Source organism: Panthera onca, chromosome X (genome assembly GCF_046562875.1).
Source record: "Panthera onca isolate mPanOnc1 chromosome X, mPanOnc1 haplotype 2, whole genome shotgun sequence".
Classification (NCBI taxonomy): Eukaryota; Metazoa; Chordata; class Mammalia; order Carnivora; family Felidae; genus Panthera; species Panthera onca.
Window position 1 is genome coordinate 48,334,893 of NC_138357.1, and position 14,357 is coordinate 48,349,249.

The 14,357-nt window shown below is 41.7% G+C and overlaps 1 protein-coding gene across 7 annotated transcripts in view; it reads left to right on the forward strand.

The window, feature by feature from the left end:
• SYTL4 (synaptotagmin like 4) overlaps positions 1-14,357 on the forward strand; it is a 205,572-nt gene that overhangs the window by 143,166 nt on the left and 48,049 nt on the right. For 2 of the 7 annotated variants that reach the window (XM_081792645.1, XM_081792647.1), the window contains exon 1: positions 10,737-10,865. The exons of 3 other annotated variants lie outside the window; for them this stretch is intronic. The gene's annotated coding sequence lies outside the window, so the exon portion shown is untranslated. Of the gene's footprint in view, positions 1-10,736; positions 10,866-11,324; positions 11,455-14,357 lie in introns of those variants that run through there. 2 more of the 7 variants (XM_081792648.1, XM_081792646.1) reach the window with 2 other exon arrangements.

Consider the following 14,357-nt stretch of genomic DNA (forward strand, 5'->3'; position numbering starts at 1 on the left):
TAGGATGTCTTGTAGGGCTGGTTTAGTGGTGACAAATTCCTTCAGTTTTTGTTTGTTTGGGAAGACCTTTATCTCTCCTTCTATTCTAAATGACAGACTTGCTGGATAAAGGATTCTCGGCTGCATATTGTTTCTGTTTAGCACACTGAAGATATCGTGCCAAGCCTTTCTGGCCTGCCAAGTTTCAAAAGAGAGATCAGTCACGAATCTTATAGGTCTCCCTTTATATGTGAGGGCACGTTTATCCCTTGCTGCTTTCAGAATTTTCTCTTTATCCTTGTATTTTGCCAGTTTCACTATGATATGTCGTGCAGAAGATCGATTCAAGTTACGTTTGAAGGGAGTTGTCTGTGCCTCTTGGATTTCAATGCCTTTTTCCTTCCCCAGTTCAGGGAAGTTCTCAGCTATTATTTCTTCAAGTACCCCTTCAGCACCTTTCCCTCTCTCTTCCTCCTCTGGGATACCAATTATGCGTATATTATTTCTTTTTAGCGTATCACTTAGTTCTCTAATTTTCCCCTCATACTCCTGGATTTTTTTATCTCTCTTTCTCTCAGCCTCCTCTTTTTCCATAACTTTATCTTCTAGTTCACCTATTCTCTCCTCTGCCTCTTCAATCCGAGCTGTTGTCCTTTCCATTGTTTTGCATTTCGTTTAAAGCATTTTTCAGCTCCTCGTGACTGTTCCTTAGTCCCTTGATCTCTGTACCAAGAGATTCTCTGCTGTCCTCTATACTGTTTTCAAGCCCAGTGATTAATTTTATGACTATTATTCTAAATTCACTTTCTGTTATATTATTTAAATCCTTTTTGATCAGTGCATTAGCTGTTGTTATTTTCTGGAGATTCTTCTGAGGGGAATTCTTCCGTTTGGTCATTTTGGATAGTCCCTGGAGTGGTGAGGACCTGCAGGGCACTTCCCCTGTGCTGTGGTGTATCACTGGAGTTGGTGGGCGGGGCTGCAGTCCGACCTGATGTCTGCCCCCAGCCCACCGCTGGGGTCACAGTCAGTCTGGTGTGTGCCTTCTCTTCCCCTCTCCTAGGGGCGGGATTCACTGTGGGGTGGTGTGGCCTGTCTGGGCTACTTGCACACCGCCAGGCTTGTGGCGCTGGGTATCTGGCGTATTAGCTGGGGTGGGTAGGCCAGGTGCACGGGAGCAGGAGGGGCAGGCTTAGCTCGCTTCTCCTTAGGTGATCCACTTCAGGAGGGGCCCTGTGGCAGCGGGAGGGAGTCAGATCCGCTGCTGGAGGTTTGGCTCCACAGAAGCACAGAGTTGGTTGTTTGCACAGAGTGAGTAATTTCCCTGGCAGGAACCGGTTCCCTTTGGGATTTTGGCTGGGGGATGGGCGGGGGAGATGGTGCTGGTGAGCGCCTTTGTTTCCCACCAAACTGAGCTCTGTCATCCGGGGGCTCAGCAGCTCTCCCTCCCTTTGTGCTCCAGCCTTCCCGCTTTCTGAGCAGAGCTGTTAACTTATGACCTCCCAGACGCTAAGTCGCGCTTGCTGTGGGAACACACTCCGTCCGGCCCCTCCGCTTTTGCCAGCCAGACTCGGGGGCTCTGCTTGGCCGGCAAGCCGCCCCTCCGCCCCGGCTCCCTCCCGCCAGTCCGTGGAGAGCGCACCGCCTCACCGCCCTTCCTACCCTCTTCCGTGGGCCTCTCGTCTGCGCTTGGCTCCGGAGACTCCGTTCTGCTAATCTTCTGGCAGTTTTCTAGGTTATTTAGGCAGGTGTAGTTGGAATCTAAGTGATCTGCAGGACGCGCGGTGAGCCCAGCGTCCTCCTACGCCGCCATCTTCCCTCTCCTCCTGTGGTTTCTTTAGAGACCCCTTCACTCCACACAACTGTCTTCTCATGAGCCCCTCATTCTTCTGCCTGAGTTTCCATCTACACACAGAGGAAACTATCTGGCCTGTACAAAACATAGTTCCTTGGAAGTCTAGATGCTTTTCTTTGCCCTGAAACTGTGAACAACTTCAACCAGACTTCTGCCTTTAGACTTCTTCAGGTAAAACTCAGGCACAAGTTTCTTTCTTCTCCAGACATCAAAGGACATAGGTGAGGTTCTCTCATGAACTCTTTGTGTTTCAGTGGCAACACAGGCAGGCCTAAAAATTTCTGTAGCATAGTCAGCCTTCAAGCTGGAAGTAAGATGCCAGTCTCCCCTATGGAAAGGTTTAATTAGGACCTGTTTGCTCAGCTACAGGAGAGGTACCACAGTGCTCTTTATTCCCATGAATTCCCTTAAGAAATCCTCCTTTCTGGGGTGCCTAGGTGGCTCTATCAGTTAAGCGTCTGACTTCGGCTCAGGTATGATCTCATGGTTTGTGAGTTTGAGCCCCACATCAGTCTCTGTGCTGACAGTTCAGATTCTGTGTCTCCCTCTCTCTGTCTCCCCCTCCTCCGCTTGGGCTCTGTCTCTCCCAAAAATAAATGAACATTAAAATGTTTTTAAAAATGGGATGCCTGGATGGCTCATTCGGTTAAGCGTCTGACTTTGGCTCAGTTCATGATCTCACAATTCGTGAGTTCAAGCCCTGTGTTGGGCTTTGTGCTGACAGCTCAGAGCCTGGAGCCTGCTTCAGATTCTGTCTCCCTCTCTCTCTGCCCCTCCTCCGCTCACGCTCTGTCTCTGTCTCTCAAAATAAATAAACATTAAAAAACTTTTAAAAAATTTAAAAAAATTTAATCCTCTTCTCCTTCCTCTAATTAATCTCTAGAATTCTACTATATAGACTGTAGTTGAATGGTGAAGAGTGATAATTGAAATATCAGTTTGGCCAACTCTTAGGAAGTTGTATTTGATATATTTGTTTATTGTTAAGAAGCCATATAGAGTACTAGTTAAGAACATGGACTCTGGAGCCATATTGTCTGACTTGAAATCTTAACTTAATCATTTAACCTCTCTGTGCCTCAGTTTATTTGTAAAATGGGAATTATAATAGTATTTATATCATAGGATTTTTGTGAGGACTAAATGTGTTGTGTATATCTTAGATTAATACCTTAAAACAGTATTTAGAGTAATAAGTGCTATGTGTGTTTGTCATTAGTGCTATTGCTTATTTTTCTTTGATTTAGAATGTAAGCTCCATGTGTACGAGATCTTTTTTTTGCTTATTGCTGCATTCCCAGCTCCTAAAACAATGCATAGGACAAGCACCAGTAAATGTTAGTGCTCTCAGACTTCTTCCGAATAAATTAATATGACATTTAAGTCTTAAGTGTCAAGATGTGGACATAGAAAGTGGGGTTTGAGGTGATTAAGAAAGATAGCCAGAGAGATAGGAGAGCCAGCAGGCTGTGATGCTCCAGAAACCACAGGAGGGGAAGATTTAACAAGGAAAGAAGGGCAACAGTATCAAACATTACTAGAATATCAAAGGAAAATAAAACTAAAATAGTCAGTACATTTTGTAACAAGGAGCGCTATCTTTTGCTTTTATATCCTGGTATGTAATGTTTTTCTTTCCTACATAGATGCTTTTATTAAAATTAATAACCACTCATAATAAATCTTTGAATAGGTCTTCAACGTTTTTAGCCCTGCATTATCAACCTCCAAGGAACAAACCAGTCCAGCACTTACTTATTTTTGTTCATAAACACAAAGGACCCAGCCTCAATACAATTTAGTACATTTTCCCCTGACCTGGACTCTCCTCTTGAATCAAACAATGAAACCTGCTGTGAACATCTGCTTCTAATTCTATGATAGTTCCTTTCATAAGAATGTTTTTCCCCTTTCTCCCTACCCACTTTCCCTCCTTTCAAAAGTATAAGTGGAATGTATAAAAAACGCTTATAACTCAATAATAAAAAGACAAATAATCAAATTTAAATATGGACAAAGGATCTGAATAGGCAGTTCTTCAAAGAAGATATCCTAATGGCTAGTAAGTACATGGAAATATGATTAACATCATTACTTATTATGGAAATGCAAATCAAAACTACATAATGAGATCCTACTTCACACCCACCGGGATGTCTATGATAAAAAACCAAAACAAAAACAAAACAGTACTGACAGGTGTCATTGGGGATGTGGAGAAATTGAAACCCTCATGCATTGCTGGTAGGAATGGAAAATGGTGCAGCCACTTTGGAAAGCAGTTTGGTGATTCCTCAAAGGTTACCCATAGAGTTACCATATGACTTCGCTATTCCACTCCTAGGTATATACACAAGAGATTTGAAAACATGTGTTCAAAAAAAATTCATACATAAATGTTTATATCAGCATTATTCATAATAGCCAAAATATGGATATTACCCAAATATCCATCAACTGATGAATGGATAAGCCAACTATGGAATATTCAGTGTCAGCCCTAAAAAAAGAATGAAGAACAATTTGAATAGTGTCAACAATAATAACGGAGTAAAGAACTCCAGGGCTCCTTGAATTGTTGCAGTTAGCCACTGAATAAAGTCCAAATTCCTTAACGTGACTTATAAGACCTCTGAAGTTCTAATCTCTACCCATCTGTTTTGGGTTTAATTGTGTCCCCCACCCTCAAATTCATACGGTTAAGTCCTAACCCCCAGTACCTCAGAATATATTCCAATTTGGAAATAGGATCATTGCAGATGTAATTAGTTAAGATGAAGTTATTTGGGTGGGCCCTAATGAAATAGGACTGGTATCTTTATAAAAAGAAATATTGACACAGGGACACATGCACAGAGAGCACCACTTAAAGATGAAGGCAGACATCAGGGCAATGCTTCTATAAGCCAAGAAATGCCAAAGATTGTCAACAGGCCACCAGAAGTTAGGAGTGAGTCATAGAGCATAGTCTTATGGCCCTCAGAAAGAATTAACTCTACACCTTGATCTCAGACTTCTAGCCTCTAAAACTGTGAGACAGTAAGTTTCTGTTGGTTAAGCCACTCACTTTTGGAACTTTGTTATGGCAGGCCTAGCACACTAATATACCATCTTTCTAGCCTATCTACTATCACTTTTTCTTTACACTTTATGCTCCAGCAACACTAACTTTCTTGTACTTCCTTTGCATAGATCTAGTGTTTCCAGCCTTTTTGTTTTTGCTTATGCTATTCTTCTGCCTGCAATGCCTTTTTGGTCTAGCTTAGTACGACTCATCCTTTAAGATTCAGAGAAGCTATTACCTTTTCCAAGGACCCTTCACTGACTACTCACCACGAGGATGGTGTAAATAGCCTTCCTAGGTGCTCCCACATATCCTGTGCATCTACCCAGCTTTATACTTTCCACATTGTATTATAATTTGATGTTTTCTTTCTGCCTCCTTCCACTCCACACAATACACTGTTAACTCTTTAAGGAAAGGGTCACCAAAATACTGGGGTCTAGCATAGTATACTCTGCACATAATAGAGGCTCAATATATTTCTTTGAATGAAGGGACTTTTTTTCAGTATTTATTCATTTTCTTTTTTTCCCCCATACACCTACTAAAGTGCTTCACATATAATGGGTGCTCAGTACATCTTGGCCAGTGGTTCTCAACTAAGGACATTTGGCAATATCTGGAGACATTTTTGGTTGTCACTTCTGTCATCTAGTGGGTAGAGACTAGAGATGCTGTTAAACATCCTACAATGCACAGGATAGCTCCTCACAACAAAACATTATCCAGTCTAAAATGTCATTAGTGTAGAGGCAGAGAGACCCTAATCTTGACACAATAAGAGACTGAATCTACTTTTTATACCATAAACTCACTGTAGACCACTAGTGTACTAAATCTGCTTTGTCGGAAAGCCTGATTGTTTTTAATAAAAACAAACTATTTCCCAAAAAGAAATGAAGAGGGATTGTCCTGGCATCCAGAATTAAGATTTTGGCAATTGAAAAGTACCTGATCCATAGGAGAACAGCCATATCAGTTACAATATCTTTAAATCTGAAATGCTCTATAGCAGTGAAAAATGAATGAATTAGAGCTACATGTATCAACAGGGATAAATATAAGCATAATGGTGAGTGAGGAAAGCAAATTGCAGAAGGTACATACAGAGTGATACTATTTCTGTAAAGTACTACATATTGTTAAAGTATAGACACATATGTAGTAAATGTATAACTATATACATGGAAAAGATCAAGATCAAATCTGGTGAATAAAGAAATAGTGAAAACCTCAGGATAGCATTGTATACAGTGGGCTTCAGCTGCAGTGGTAATGCCTTATTTCTTAACCTGGATAGTGGGCATATCCTTGATATATTGTTCTATACACATTTTATAAAAGAGCAACTGCTCAATACTGAGGCATCCTGTCACCTGGGGCTGAGGAAAATCTAATCTCTATCCTACTAGTTTGTACTAGCTAGAATTCCCTCAATGTGGTAAAATCGAGCAATTCATTGAATCTAATCTTTCAGTATGGGACAGGAGCTTACATACTATACATAGGATAATATTCCATAAGTTCCTATTTGTATTGCCCTGCAATGTCTACATTTTGTGATAAGCACACATTTACTGAAATTTTGTGTTATACAGTCTAATAATATAGTTAATTTTATTATTATTCATTATTTTTCAAAACTATAAATATACCCTTTGATGTTTATCATTTAAAATAACAAAAAAAAAAAATTTAAAAAAAAAAATTTAAGGGGCGCCTGGGTGGCGCAGTCGGTTAAGCCTCCGACTTCAGCCAGGTCACGATCTCGCGGTCCGTGAGGTCCGTGAGTTCGAGCCCCGCGTCAGGCTCTGGGCCGATGGCTCGGAGCCTGGAGCCTGTTTCCGATTCTGTGTCTCCCTCTCTCTCTGCCCCTCCCCCGTTCATGCTCTGTCTCTCTCTGTCCCAAAAATAAATAAAAAACGTTGAAAAAAAAAATTTAAAAAAAAAAATAAAATAACAAGATAATGTGAAAAGGACAGTCTTTCCAACAAATGATGCTGGGAAACTGGTTGGACCCTTACAACATATATAAAACATAGGCAAAAATTAATTCAAACTGGATCAAAGTCCTAAGCATAGAGCTAAAACTATAAAGCTATTAGAAGAAAACACATGGATATTGGATATGGCATATTTTTCTTGGATGTGATACCAAAGCACAGACAACAACGACATAACAGATAAACTGAACTTCATTAAAATTAAAAAAGTTTTGCACATCAAAAGATACTATTGAGAAGACAACTCACAGAATGGGAGAAAATATTTGCAAAGTATATATCTGATAAAGGATTAATACCCAGAATATTTAAGGAACTGCTACAAGTCAACTACAACAACAACAACAACGACAACAACAACAACAACAACAAATCCAATTCAAAAATGGGCAAATGACTTGAATAGACATGTCTCTAAAGAAAATATACAAATGACCAATAAACACAAGAAATGATGATCAACATCACAAACCATTAGGGAAAATGTAAATCAAAACCAAAATGAGATACCACTCCACACTCATTAGGGATGGCTATTATATAAAAAAGCAAAAACAAAAAACCTCAGAAAATACCAAGTTTTTGTGAGGATATGGAAAAACTGGAATCTTTGTGCATTGCTGTTGAAAATAACTTGGCAAGTCCTCAGCTAAATATAGAATTACCAGTTAATATAGTAATTCCACTTCTAGGTATATACCAAAAGACTTGAAAGCAGAGACAGATACTTGCACACTAATGATCATAGCAGCATTGTTCACAATAGCTGAAATATGGAAACAAATCAAATGCCCATCGACAGATTAATAAATAAACAAAATATGGTGTATTCATACAATGCAGTATTATTCAGCCTTAAAAAGAAATTCTGATACATGCTACAACATGAGTCTGCTTGCATTGGACCCCTCATGATATTTGGTTATAAGAATTTGAGTGCAGTATCTTTGTGACAAGCAAGGAGGACGAAACAGAAATGGACAGCACAGAGTCTATGCAGACAGGCTATTGCCTAATTTTGTTTTGGTTCACTGTTTATATTTGTCTCTTTCTGTGTATTTTCAGTTGGTTCACTGAGATTGTCTTAGAGTAAAAGAGTCAGATCTCCACATCCTCTTTAACGAGGTAGACCATACAAAGGGAGAAACTGCACAAGTAGAAAGAAATAAAAACATAAAACATTATCTGGAAGTTTTGCTTAGGAATAAGGGGATTGGACTAAATGTTTTCTGGAGGTCCTTCTGGCTGAGGGTATTTCCAGCTCCTGCCAACCACCACCTGCAAAAAAGGAGCAGAAAAGTGCTTGGTCTGAATTCCCACAGGCCAGGTGAGGGAGATGGAGCACACGCAAAGGCCTAGGGTTCAGCACAGGGGCCCTGAGGGCTGAGTTGGCAAAACTAAACAGATCAAAAGAATTTCCTATTTGAAGTGGCTTCTTCACACTTCAGGCTGTGCACAGGGTACTGAAGAGCTAAAATATGGAAGAAAACTTTGGGTAGAGCCTGGGGGCTAAATTTTACTTTTTTGCCTATCACAATTGAAATGATTTTTTTCTTTACTTTTTAAGATTTTTATTTTTAAAAAAATTTTTTTTAAGTTTTATTTATTTATTTATTTTGAGAGAGACAGAGACAGCGTGAGCGGGGGGAGGGGTAGAGAGAGGGAGGGAGAGAATCCCAAGCAGACTCTGCACTGCAAAGCCCAATGCGGGGCTCGAACCCACGAAACCATGAGATCATGACCCGAGCCGAAACTAAGAGTCGGACACTTAACTGACTAAGCCACCTAGGTGCCCCTCCTTTTTAAGATTTTTCAAAACAATTCTTTATGTTATCAAAGCTGCACACTTCTCATTAGAATAAAGTTGAAAAATACAGAAAAAAGTAGGAGGAAAACAAAACTTCATTTAGTTCCACCGCCTAGAAACAGGTACTACTAATATTTTGCATATTTTGTTTTAGTCTTTTTCTCATGCATTTTCATTAATTGTTGTGATCATATTTTATATTAAATGTTGTATCCTACTTGCAATTAATATTAGAGCATAAGCATTTTCCTGTCATAAACTATGCGTAAATTTCAGTTTTTGTTGGCTAAAGAATATTCCATTGTATAACTATACTGTAATTTACTTAACCATTGAACCATTAGGTTTTTCCATAGTATTTTATTATTCTAAGTAATACTAGGATTAACATAGTTGTACAAAAAGTTTGTGTACATCTGTTTTCCTTAGGATAATTTCATTCATGCATTATATAAATACTAGTGAGGGCTTACTATGTGCCAGGTACTATGCTAAATGTCATGTTTCTGCCTTGAGTAGCATGCTATCATTTACTGAGATAGGAAACACTGGAGGAGGAGCAAATTTAAGAGACAATATGGTGTGTTCAGCTTTGGATGTGTTGAATTTGAGGTGCCTGCAAGACGTCCAAATGGACATGTCAAGAACACAGACCTCAGTGAAGAGGTCTGGATAGAGCTATAATATTACAGTTGTGGCCATATAGATAGTAATTAAAACCAAGTGAGTGAAAGAGATCATTTAGGGAGACAATATACATAGCCTAGCTCTGAGAATGTCTGACTTCCAGAGGTTAAATAGCAGAAGTGGAATCTACAAAATGATTTTGAGGAGAGGGCAAAGGGGTAGGAGGAAAAGCAAGAGTGTGGCATTATAGATGCCACAGGAAGACTTTCAAGTAGGAGGAAATAGTTAACAGCGTTTAATGTAGGGGAGATGTCAAGCAAGATAACGATTAAAAATATCCCCTTTATTTTTGAATTTATTTCTGTAGATTTACTGACACAGAGGTCAGTTATTGGTTGGGTATTTTGTTGAGCACAGTTTCAGTGGAACGTGGGGGAATGACGCCAAATTGGTAAGTGAGAAGAAGAAAATGGAGATGGCAAATGTACCTGCAAAGTACATTTGCAATAAATTTGCCCATAAAGAGTAGCTGGAGAAGTACCTTGTGTGTAGGGAGGATTTTTTTTTTTTAAGATGGCATACCTGAACATGTTTAATTGCTGATGACAGATGAGAGGGACTTGAGCATGGTTAATGGCTGATGAGAAGAAGGTAAGAGAGAGGGAGGGAGAGAGGGGGAGAGGAATCAACCATTACTGGGTAGATATAAAAGTTTAAAGCCTATTGATACACTGTATATTGCTCACATGCTTTCTTAAAGGGTTTTTAAACAAAACACACTCCTGCCAGCATTTATGGAAGAGCTTTGTTTTTATACCACTTTGTCATCAAGTGTTATAAAAACAACAACAAAAAAAAACCTTTGCCAAAGAATCGCATTATTGTTCTAATTTGCTCTTATTTTTTTTTCTACTGGTGAGTTGAAAGTTGAATGTTTTAAACAAGTGTGTGTGTGTGTGTGTGTGTGTGTGTGTGTGTGAATTTAGTCTATATCCTTTGCCCCAAACATTTCTATTTTAGAGGGACACTTTTATTTGCCACAAAAGGCTCAAGGTTAAAGGATCAGAATGGTATCATATTTTATCTTCCCAAATTATATGGTCTAGAGTCTTCATCTTCTTATAAGTACATGGCAGTTTGACAACTTTGGCTCAGCTAAGCAGAAGAGGCAGGAGATTGATCATCTGAGAGAGTGAAAAAGGGGGCCATGTCCAGTCTTAGACCCCTATCGTCAGTCCTTAACCTCCCTTTCCTAATCTGGGAGGGCATCCTTCCAGAGACTTAAGGCTTTGGCTCTCTGAGCACCCTTTCCGGGGGCGCGGCCCCCTACTAAGGGGCCCGGAGAGCTGTACGGCCCCTTTAAGAGTCCAGCTCCTCCCCACTCCAGGGAAAGTTGCAGCTTTTTCCGCCTCCCGGGAGGCTAAGTAGGGCTGCCCACTTGAACAGGATTGCAGTCTTAGCAGAGCAGCCCTCCCCCGAGTCCAGCACTGAGACGTCTCGCCCTCTCGCGGCACCTGTTGCAGTTGACAGGTAAGTCCGCGGCCAGCGGCCTCCCCTTCACTCTCGGTCCCAGGCTCCTCCTGGGCCCCTTGCCCTTTTTCGCTGCCTAAGCGTCCCCCACCCCTATTTCAGGCACCTGAACCCTTCCCTCACCCCCCTCTGCTCTCCCAAGTTTTCCTTCTCCCTAGCCGACCGCCTGTTCCCTCTGTCTCGTCTGCCTGTCTTGACCGCACCCCCCACGCTTTGACTCCCGTCTGCTTGGGGCGGTCCTTCCCCGCCAGTTTGCTTTCTCTCGGGCCTCTTCTGGCCCCTTCCCTGGCCCACCTGTCGCTAACTCGAGCGGTACCCCTCTGGGCTCTGCCTCCCCCGGGTCTCGCTTGGCACAGAGTGGCTCGACTTTTCCCGCCAGCCGGAGCTGAAGCCCCTCCCGAGCTGGCCCTGGGGGCGGGGGTGAGGCCGAGCTCCTAAACGGGAACTCCACCGTCGGAGAAGTCGAGTCTACCTTTTCCGTGGTTCCATTCTCAGCGCTTGGTCATTGCGGCCGGTCTCAGTCTCTCACTGTTTCCGGACCTGGGATCTCATGGTGTCAGCTTCTCTGGCCTCCGTAGGTCCGCCAAAAGTAAAGGCTGAGCCCTACGTCAGTGGGCTTCCTCTGCGCTTGGGGCTGGGGACCCAGCTGTGTGCTCTGGAGTTGAACCGGTTTATTTTGCCACCTTTCAAGGTGGCTTCGGAGATCTGTTCCTGGAAGAGGTTCCCTAGAGCCCTCAGAAGGGGCACAGAACTCTCATATCCCCTGGGATGGTTTGTCAAGCGTCAGATGTTCCTTTAGCCCCTAAAGTTGAATGAGATGGTTGGGTTTTTGGCGATGAAATCATTTGGTTAGAATTTTGGTGAATGACAGGTGATTTGTTTTTCATTAGCCAACATTCTCTTCCCCCCAGTAAATACCCTGCTTCTTCAGGACCAGAGGACCTAGCATTCCAGAATATTGCTTTTGGCAGGGTTGACCCTAGACCTTGTACATTTGTGACAGAAATTGGTCTTCATTGCATCCTGGACCTCCTATTTTTAACTGGCTTGTTTTCTGTTCTTTCAGCTCCCCACATCCCACTTCTCATAAATCCATTAATATTAAGGTGTTAATGACTTAATGTGTTTACCTCACTGGGCTGTGGAGAGAACAATGTTGAGGCCTGATGAAGTTTTTTGTTGTAGTTGTAAATTGTTTTTAAGCTCCTGTTGGAAATCCAAGTAGAAAAAGACCACTGGCTTGGCTTGTGGGACTTCTCCTGGCTGGGGATGAACATTTCTGGTAACACGATTTTAGGTGCCTCACTTTAGGTCAGAGCAGTGAAATGGAACTTGGAGGCCTATTCTGGGATAGTTTGTCGGTGACTGTATGTAGCATTCTAGTTGATGCTCTCTGAACTTATCCCCTTAGTGCTACTAGTAATGGTTGTTAGAATCTATTGAGCCATGTACTGTGATCAGTTCTTTACATAGTTATCTCATGTAATCCTTATAATAACTCTGTGTTGTAGGCACTACAGTTATAGCCATGTTAGGATGGAAAGGAGACTAAGAGGTTAAGTGCCTTGCCCCCAAATCACCCAACAAATGAGGGGCTGAACTGGGCCATCTGACTTGTGTTCCTATCCCCTGTTACAGCACTTGTGCTGTCTTATATTTTAGGAACACCAAATAGCTCACAGGTGAGGACTAAGTAATGAAAAATTTCTCTTCCAAGCTGAAGCATGAGTTTTGTTCCTTGACTCCATCTCAGATGTGCTGCAGAGACTTTGGGCCACTCTTACCTCACTGATTTCTTACCCTCTTCACAACTTCACTTTTAACATGGGGCCAATTGCCACATTACCACTATAAGCCCCCACCCCTGAGTGTACCTGGCTTAATGAAGCTTCTGGGGCTCTCAGTTCAGTAGTAGTTATCCTGAAGTTAGGAGACAGTAACCCTGGATTCTAGGGATGTGTGCCTGACTCAACTTCTTCCTTTCCTGCTAGCTAGGGAAGAAATGAGGGTGGGGTAAATGATAAGGATTTCCCAGCAGCCATCCCAGAGAGCCTGAGGGTGAGTGTGTGCTTGTTTTATCTGGGATGGATGGAGCACTTTAGGCAGGGACACCACAGAAGAAAATGTCCTCCTTGATCCCATTTCTGGGCCTTTGCTCAAACTGTTTCTTTTTCCTGAAAAACTAACTTGCCACCTGTACCCATCCTCCTGCCTTTAATTCCTATTCATCTCTCAAGATTTAGCTCTAAGGCCACTTCCTTTGTGACAACCTCACCACACACACAGTTCCTTCTCCCAAGCCAGATTACCGGTTATCCTGTCGTAGAGCACTTTTTTTTACACCTCAGGGAAGCCCTGACCATCTCCCTTAGTTGTTTTTCCACCTGGAAGGTTGTAATCTCTTTTTATTTTAATTAAAAATTTTTTTAATGTTTATTATTTTTGAGAGAGAGAGTCACGAGCATGAGTGGGGAGGGACACAGAGAGAGGGAGACACAAAATCTGAAACAGGCTCCAGGCTTTGAGCTGTCAGCACAGAACTGCATGTGGGACTTGAATCCACAAACCGTGAGATCATGACCTGAGCTGAAGTTAGATGGATGCTTAACCACCTGAGCCACCCAGATGCCCCTAGAAGGTTGTAACCTCTTTAAGGGCAAGGTCTGGCTCTTGGCGCTCCCTTTCTCTTAAGTACAAGAGATTAACAAATATTGGTGCCAGCCTGGGGATACTAGGCCTTTAAGGGCCTGAGGTCTGGTGGTGGTGGGATTAAAGTACACAAAACACCTTCCTGAGGCACTAAATCCTAGAACTAGGAGTTTGTACTTATAAATGTCACTTCAGTGAGGCCTTATCCAATTACCTGTTTAAACTTGCAACCCCATCCCTGAACATTCTGTGCTCCTTCTCTACGTTATTACTCTAATGTAACATATTGTGTATTTTTTTCATTTTTCTTATTATCTGTCTCTCCGTTGCCCCTCCATAATGTAAGTTCCATGTGGGAAGGATTTGTGTCTGTTTTATTCATCAGTGGACCCCAGAACCCATAACAGAGCCTGGCACATCATAGGTGCTTAACTAATAGTTGTTAAATCAATTAATGAATTACAGTACCATTCTAGGAATTGGCTCTTTTGTGCTCTCCTGGACCTGAAACTAGGTATCCCTAGACTGTCACCTTACAGCTATAAGGTTGCTTCAGGCTCAGTTCTCACACAGCTTTCCTTCTGCTGAGTTTTGCTTTGAGACCGCATTCCTGATGACAGCTTTGACCTAGTTGGAAGTACTTCCTCTCCTTTTTTAAGGTCCAAGTTTCTGAATGGAAACTTCTTTTTTTTTTTTTCTGCTGTAAGCATTATATTTATTTATTTATTTATTAATTTTTTGTCCCTTTTTATTTATTTTTTCCTGAATGGAAACTTCTAAAGTGAAAATGTAAAGGGGCTGTGCTTCTTGTTGGTAGGAAGGGGGACTTACACTGAGAGGAGA